Source organism: Muntiacus reevesi, chromosome 4 (genome assembly GCF_963930625.1).
Source record: "Muntiacus reevesi chromosome 4, mMunRee1.1, whole genome shotgun sequence".
NCBI lineage: Eukaryota > Metazoa > Chordata > Mammalia > Artiodactyla > Cervidae > Muntiacus > Muntiacus reevesi.
In genome coordinates, this window is record NC_089252.1 from 124,458,225 (window position 1) to 124,467,480 (window position 9,256).

Below are 9,256 nucleotides of genomic sequence, written 5' to 3' on the forward strand. Positions count from 1 at the left end.
TATCTGAGGTTGTTGATGTTTCTCCCACCTGTCTTGATTCCAGATTGTAACTCATCCAGCTGGGCATTTCTCATGATATGCTCAGCGTATAGGTTAAACAAACAGGGTGACAGCAGACAGTCCTGCCGTGCTCCTTTCTTGATCTTGAACCAATCAGTTGTTTCATACAGTGTTCTAACTGCTGCTTCTTGACCTACATACGGGTTTCTCAGGATACAGGTAAGATGGTCTGGTATTCCCATCTCTCTAAGAGTTTTCCACTCTTTAATTTCACTGATTTTTTTTTCTGAGCTGCTTCAAATATGCTCATTAGCCCATGAAAGGCACACTTCATCTTTGTTACCTTTTTATTTTTTTCATTTCTAGCATTTACATTTGATTTCAGTGCTATATTTTTCATCTTTCTACTGAAATTCCTGAATTGTTTATGCATATTGTCCATTTTTTCCCACTAGAGCCTTTAACATATCACATTTTAAATTCGTTGATACCTGCAAAGCTAGATTATGTTTGAGTCTGATTCTGTTGATTGCTTTGTCTTTTGGCAGAGTGTTACTTTTCCTTGCTTCTTTGTGTATTGTATGTTTTATTTGAATGTTGGGCATTTGATGTAAAATAGTAAAGACAAATTAATATTATTTGTGTTTGGAAATGTCCACCTTTTTTGGCTTGGTTTTGGAGAGAGAGGAGAAATATCAAGTTAATCTAATCAGGGGTTGACCTGGGTATGGTTTTATTGCTATTGTGACCCTTGGCACACCACAGGCATTAAATTCCTTGTCCTTAGGGTGGTAATTAGTTTTTTGGAGAATTTTTCTCAATATCTACTCCAGCTTCAGCTTTAGGTCTTCTCTTTGTGCCTGTGACTCAGACAGGGTCTCTTTCCCATCTCTTGCCCCTCTCCCAGCAATGGACTGCTGTGGCTTTTTAATCAGTGCTTGCCAGCTTGGCTGTTCAAGCTAGTTATCAGGGTATTCTCTGTCGTCCTAGTTCAGCCTCAGTCATCGGTAAGTACTGTGTCCCTGAGTCCTGGGGGTAGGACTTTCAAGTGATTCTTCCCTTCTTCTGTTTGTAGGAGACAACTAACCACTGAGCCCAGAGGACTTCCTGCCCTTCCTGGAGGGACAGGTGCAATAGGCCGTGACATTCAGCCCAAGAGTGACAGAGTTCCCTGTATTTCTCCTTAGTGGCTTAAGGCTTTTGTTGCCTGAAGAAGAAGTGGAGCAGAATCCCTTGCTCTAATGGAAGATATTTCCCTTTCTCGGGTCTTCTCTACAAGGAAGGTTTTCTCCTAACTTTTTACCTTTCCCAAATCTTCTTGTATTTGGTGAGGTTCCTGGAGGAGAGCCTGTGAGCAGGTGCAAATCTCTTTGTGTGGTTCTCTGGGTTTCTGTACTCTCATACAACATTGCACTTGACTTTCAGCCATTTGTTAAAATATTCTGTTGCTTTCTTCTTATCATCTTACATGTTTCCCAGTGTCTTTCCTAGGTAAGCAAGGGCTCTCCTTATCACCTATCTTTCTTTAGGTTTGGGGTTCATTTGTTGTCATGAGACCTCAATGTCTCACTTCATATTTTTTAGGTGAGGTAAGGTGAAGCCAAGAGAGGTGATAAATTACCCAGTCTAGAAAGTGACAGAACCAGAATTAAAAGACTGAGACCTAGGCAGTCTCTCTCTGGAGACCATATCATAACCACTGTATGTATTGCACATATAAACCACCTCTCCCATGTGGGAGGTGGATGACAGATACCCTGTTGCACATGTAAACCTCTAGGACTCTGAATAATTCAGAGGGAGACCGGGAGCTCCATGAGGGAGATTTCTTACTTTTTTTAATCACATGGGATGTGACTATACTGATAATGCTACTGTATTATTGAAGTTTCTAGATAATTTTCTACATATACTTTATTTTCCCAACTCGATATTAACTTTCTTGGAGAAATAAACTGCTGATGATTTGATTTGTACTTTGTCCATCTATACTTTGTAACACTCTGAAAAGTATCCTCCTTATTGGAGGTAATTGGCAAGGATTCTGTGACAGAAAAATAAGGTGGGGCTTAAAACAATTGATTTAGGCAAGTAAAACTTGAAGGAAAACTTTGAAAGTTGTGATTTATTTAGGCTTCTGGTGATTGAAGACTTCATTTTCACTAGTGGTAAGAAATCATTTTAAAAGGAAATTCTTGAACTCTAGTTTACAAATTACCTCCATGAGAACAGATTTAAATGAATAGTTTGGATAGTACACATTCAGTCTTTTTCTGTTGGTAGATATGACCAAACGGAAGATGATAGTGACTATTTGTCAATATGAATCTATTAAGAATAGAGGCTACAGGTAAAAGATTGGAGCATTAATTTCTATTGGAACCAAAGACATGGAAATACCCCCAGAGTCTCTGAGCATGTTATGTTGGACTAACCTCAGCTGGACTAAAAGAAATTAAGGCTATATGAATTATTAAAATGACATCTTAACATTCTGTGGCAGGAAGCAGGCTGAGAAATCTCAGAATTCTAGGATGGTAAATTTTCCAAACTCCTTGTTGGAAGGCCGAGGAAAAGAATCTAAAATGAAGGATCTCCACCTCACTCATGGAGGGCTTTGTCAATAGTTCTGGAGAACTATTGGGCAGAAACTTTCAGGGATCAGAACTTGGACCAAATCAATGAACATTTTCTTCCCTGAGAAGAATATGGCAACACATATATAGTGGTCTTTCAGAATTGCAGTGGACCATGGCTTGTCAGATGTCTTTCATTCTTCCCTTTTTCAAATGGGATTGTTTATTATGGTCATCCTGTCTTCATCCCATTACTGTATTTTGGATGAGATAAGGGAGATGGTCTGTTTATTTATATCATGAGTCTCTGAAAAAGAGGAGGTACATCTAGACTTGATTCTGGACTTTGAGTCTGTTGTTATCTAACAGATGAAATTTGGGCAGGGGTGACTTGAGGTGGGAATGAGTATACTTTGCATATGAAAGGAATATGACTATTTATAAATAATAGGGTGGTCTCTGATAGATTAGACTATTGTTTAAAATATTCACTTTATTCTCTCACCTCTTTTTCATGTGAAAGAGTATCTTTCTCCACTTTGACCTTAACTTGACCATATGGATTGTTTTGGCAAATGGTATAGTGCCAAAAATGCTCAGCGTGGTACAAGCAAATGCTTCAAAATTGCTTGAGTTGTGGCTCTTGCCTTTTTGTGCTCCTGCCATTGTCATGGCAAGAGAAAGCCTCTGATTGTCTCCTGGTCTCAGGAAAAGGATAAGAGACATGCAGAAGAGAACCAGTGACTGCCACCTGAGACTAAGCTACTCCAAGTCACCAAGGAAGCTGAGCAAGAAATAAATGCTTCGTTGCATTTTTCATGTTAGTTTGAGGTTGTTCTGTGAGATACATGTATGGATTTGTCTCTAATCCCTTTCAAAGTTTGGCTAAGAATGTCACATTCTTAGTGACTGACTCACCCTAATTAAAAATGATAGTCCTTAATCCAGTCCAACAGTGAGAGATTTTATTTTTGGGGTCTCAAGAATCACTGCAAATGGTGACTGCAGCCATGAAGTTAATAGATGCTTGCTCCCTGGAAGAAAAGCTTTGACAAACCTAGACAGCATATTAAAAAGCAGAGACATTACTTTGCCAACAAAGGTCTGTCTAGTCAAAGCTATGGTTTTTCCAGTAGTCATGTATGGATGTGAGAGTTGGACTATAAAGAAAGCTGAGTGTCGAAGAATTGATGCTTTGAACTGTGGTGTTGGAGAAAACTCTGAGAGTCCCTTGGACTGCAAGGAGATCCAACCTGTCCATCCTAAAGGAAATCAGTCCTGAATGTTCATTGGAAGGACTGATGTTGAAGCTGAAACTCCAATATTTTGGCCACCTGATGCAAAGAACTGACTCATTTGAAAAGACCCTGATGCTGGGAAAGATTGAGGGCAGGAGGAGAAGGGGACAGCAGAGGCTGAGATTGTTGGATGGCATCACCGATGCAATGGACATGAGTTTGAGTATGCTCTGGGAGTTGGTGAAGGACAGGGAAGCTTGGTGTGATGTAGTCCATGGGGTTGCAAAGAATCAGGCACGACTGAGCAACTGAACTGAACTGAATACCTGATCCCTCTTCCTCACTGTACTATTCTCCACAGAACTTGCCATCTTCTAATATACCATGTAACTGACTCATTTGGGAGGGTTATCATCTGTCTTCCTCAATTAGAATATAAGCTCCTTTAGGAAGAAGTTTTTGCCTGTTTACTGCTTTATCCTCAACACCTAAACATTGCCTGGCACATACTAGTTATTTGATTTTTGTTAGATGAGTGAATTCATCAATATATACATATTTCAATAAATATGAAAAAGAAGTCCAGAAAATATGAAAAGTGTGTTTCTACTTTCTGTTAATATGAGTGATAGTTTTCTTTATATTTTCTGTTTTCTAAATTATTCACAATAAATTATATGATTATTTAATGAAAACAAACAACTTTTAAAATTGTTTTGACTACACACAGAAATTTCAGTGTTCTTTTCCTTATTATTTTAATATTATTGAAGCTGTCTATCTATCAGTAAGCATAATTTTTGCTCTAGCTTATATTGTGGCAAAAGGATCTGTGGGTAGAATGAGGCTCAAAACAGAAGGCAAGTGGGTCAAGGAAAGAAAGCTGAGAAGCTGAGAGCTGTGAGAACTGAGTAAGAGAATCACATCCCAGAAATCTGTTCCATAAGTCACTGTAGGAATCTGGGCAATTTTCTTTTTTTTTTTCAGCCTCCAGAGTGTTGCCAAGTTTTCCTGTTTCTAATTATTCCTTATGGCAGAAAGAGAAGAGGAACTCAAGAGCCTCTTGAAGGTGAAAAAGGAGAGTGAAAAAACTGGCTTAAAACTCAACATTCAAAAAGCTAAGATCATGGCATCCGGTCCCATATCTTCATGGCAAGTAGATGGGGAAACAATGGAAACAGTGACAGACTTTATTTTCTTGGTCTCCAAAACCACTGAAGATGGTGACTGCAGCCATGAAATTAAAAGATGCTTGCTCCTTGGAAGAAAAGCTATGACAAACCTAGATAACGTATTTAAGAGCAGAGACATCATGTCTAGATAGCCAAAGCTGTGGTTTCTCCAGCAGTCATGTACAGATTTGAGAGGTGGACCATGAAGAAGGCTGAGAGCCAAAGAATTGATGCTTTTGAACTGTGTTGTTAGAGAAGACTCTGGAGAGTCCCTTGGATTGCAAGGAGATCAAACTAGTCAATCCTAAATGAAATCAACCTTTAAGATATTCATTGGAAGGTCTGATGCTGAAGCTGAAGCTACAATACTTTGGCCACCCAATGCAAAGAGCTGAATCATTGGAAAAGACCATGATGCTGGGAAAGATTGAGGGGAGGAGGAGAAGGGGACAACAGAGGATTAGATGGTTATATGGCTTCACTGACTAAATGGATATGAGTTTGAGCAAGCTCCGGGAGAATGGTGAAAGACCGGGAAGCCTGGCGCGCTACAGTCCATGGGGTTGCAAAGAGTTGGACATGACTGAGCAACTGAACAACAACAATTATTCCTGAACTTTAAGACAAGTTCAAGTTATGTACTTTTTCATTTATAATAAAAAGAATAAAAGAATAAGAGACATTTGGAACATTAAATAACATAAATTTAAGAAATGTCATTTTTTATTCTGTAGGATACCAGTCACAGATATAACCATAACAGCAATAAGAACAGTATTTGGCAGATTACTAAGCTCCACTTAGAGAAACTGGAGTAATTGCATGAAGCTGCTTCTCCTAGGTTGACTGTTAGTTACATGACTGAAATGACCAAGCAAAGATAAGATGCCAGCTATGCAAGATGAGAGGCGTTGGATGACATGTTTTCTCCATTCATCTACCTCTTCTTTTCCCCCATCCTCACCTCCACTGGGAGACTGGAGAGACTGAGCTGTGATTTTTGAGTCTCAGTGCCAGGTAGATTTTTCTAAGAAGTAAGTGACTTATCTTGCCCGATACAGGTTTCTCGTGGTTGAGGTTGTGTAGCATAGGGGTTAAGATCATGAGGCTTTGGAGAAAGATGCAATTTAGTTTAAATTTCAGCTCTACCATTTACTAGCAGTATTGCCTTGTCAAGTAACTGACTTTCCTGAACCTCACTTTTATCATCTGCAAATGGGAGAAACAAGGGTTAAATGAGATGCCATTTGTAAAATGTTCAGTGTTGTATATTATCACTATCAAACATTTAACAAATTCTGGCTGCTCTTATGACTACTGTGATAATTTTCTTAATTAATACCTGCTTAGTTCTCTAGCAGTCAGGCCAACAAGCTGGTCTTCTAAAGAAGGAAGAGAGAGAGAACTTGAAAAAAAAAATTAAAAAGTAATACCCTTAAGATGTCTGCTTTGTACAAGTGGTGACTCTTGATTGCAGTGTTGTTCCGAGGTTTAACAACAGAGCATTACTGTGTAGTCAGTCACCACAGTGTCATAAAACTTGGTACATCTTGACCTTGAATGATGATATACTAGCTAAACTGTTCTTTGAGTGTTTTAGCAATCAATACCTGTCCTGAATCCCAGCCATGGTCATCAAATTTGTTATATATATATATAAGAACCTAGAGTAATTCCAGGATGGAAGATTGCAGAAATTTCTCTTAGTAAGTCTGTGAAACATAAAGCTCAGTAGATGGATTGTAGAGAGTTGTAAGACAGTGGAGCAAAATCAGGGAGAAGCTAAGTCATTCATATTACACATTTGCTTTTTTATCATGATACCCTCTAATTAAGGGTAAGTTGATGAGCACTATAAGCATGTATACCAAAGTAGTCGCTAGCATCCTTAAGGAGTCAGGACCGCTCCCTCCACAGGGGGCCTTTGCGGCCCTACTGCTCTTTTTGTTTTTAAATCTAGCCTCATTACATTAATGGCTGGAAACCTTCTCAGGCATGTTAAAAATAGATTGCATGAGAATTGAATGCAGTGTTTCCCTCCTCCCGCCCACTCCTTTTCTCGACTGCGATATAATGGCACCACTCACAAACAGTCCACGGAAATCAGGGTTTTCTCAGCGGCTTGTGTGGGAAGTGCAGACTATTGTGAGCAAGCGTTGCAGCCCACTGCCTGGCAGGAAGTCGTTTTTGGAAAAGTTAACCGAACAAACACCTTCCATTGTCTACAAAGGTTGAAAGCCCAAAGAAGTCTCTTTATTTCTATCTCTAAACCAACTTGGTGACTGTTAATACATTTAACCCTTTTGATTCTAGAGTCTCAGGTTTATTGAAGGCTTTTCCCCTCAGGGATTCTTAACTTTTTTGAATTCTTGGACCTCTTTGAGAATCCAGTGGACGATAAATTCATGCGTTCATTTTTCAAAAGATCTGTGATTCTTCTCCTCCTCCCACCCTCCGTGTTGAGTTGTTCTATAGTTGGTCTGAGTAATTAATGGTCAAGGAAAAAACAGCAAAGAAGGGAAGGTGAGAATCTCTCTGCTCCCTTGCTATACCACTACTCCACTGCATATTCCTCATTCCTTTCTTTGCAAATTTACTAAAAAAAAGAAAAGACCAAGCTCTGCTGATGATTTTAAAAGCTGTTAACCACATTCATAGTCTTATTTATTAAAATAATTATATATAGGCTTAATTGCTTCCCAATGTAATAAAACTGAGAAGCTTACCATTATAAATGAATATACACACACATATATAAAGCTGAGTCCCTTTCTTATCCACCTGAATCTATTGTTAATCAGCTATACTCCTAATATAAAATAAAACATTTCAGAAAACATAAATGAGTATACAAAGGATTTAGACCAGAAGGAATAGGTTATGTTTATCCAGGCATGATTCTTATTGTACTCAAAATATTTCAAGGACATTTGTGGGGATATAACAACCACAGAATCATCAAAGGAAGATTGCTTTTTTAAAACATGTTTTGGTTAAACCTCAGGCCTTAAGATTTACTGTTCAACAATAGAATTGGCTGACTTCGAAGGCAAAAAGTTTATATTTAAGAGAAGGATGCTACATTATCTGTCAAGAGTAATTTAGAAGGCATTTCTGCTCTCTGTGGCAGGACCTTTGTGCTAGAAATTCTGCAAGTACACAAAAATTTTAGTTGGTCCACAAGAAGAAAACTTTTGAGATGTCTTTTATTTTCTCTCCTGTGCCTGTGTCCAGAGAGTGGTTTTCATTTGTGCTGAGATGGAGCTTCTACTCTCCAACATCACTTGTTTCGTGTGTGGCCTTAGATACCTATGATGCCATTACATGAGAATTGCAACCTCTTTCCCCATATCTGAAAGTGCCCCGTTATCCACTGAGAATTGACTGCTGCCATTTGGGAAGACTGAGCTACAATCTGACCTTCACAGAAAGAAGGTATCTGAATTAAGTGTCTTACCAAGTACTTTCTTTTTTTCCCCTCAAGCATGTTCATTTTCTATTTGAGAGTTCATATCTTAAAGTATTCTTTTTCTTAAGACCATATTATCTGTTGTTATCCATGTTGAATTTATAAGGTATGAATTTTCAGGTTGAGAAAATGTGATGGCATTTAGCATCCAGGATTATATTCCAAATGGATCCCTCATGACAAAAGCTGCACACAGTCTGAAATCCTTTACTCTGAAGTTTTCCCATGGCACTGACTTTGGTGTATGTTTTAGTTAACTTGGGCTGCCATAACAAAATATCATAGATTGGGTTGTAAACAGCAGAAATTTATTCTGTCACTGTTCTGGAGGCTGAAAGACTGAGATCAGTGTGCTGGTGCAGTCAGGTTCTGGCAAGAGTCCTCTCCCTGGCTTGCAGAGGTCCACCTTCTCACTGTGTCCTCGCATGGCCTTTCCTTGGTATGTGTGTCTGTGTGAGTGTGTTTGTGTGTGAGTGTGTGTGTGTGTGTGTGTGTGTGTGTGAGTGTGTGTGTGTGGAGAGAGAGAGAAACAGAGAGAAAAAGATATTTTTCTTCTTATGCCTTCAGTCCTGACAGATTAGGACCTCATCCTTTTGGCCGTATTTAACCTCATTTACCTCCTGAAAGCCCCACCTCCAAATAAGTCACATTAGAGCCTAGGGCTTCAAGATATGAATTTTGGAGAGACACAGTTCAGTCCATAGCAATGCAACAAATGTCTATTGTAAACCTTGTGCAGCATCTTGGACATCTCTCAGTGGAAGAATGGGGAAAAAATTCATTGTGACTTCATCATACTTG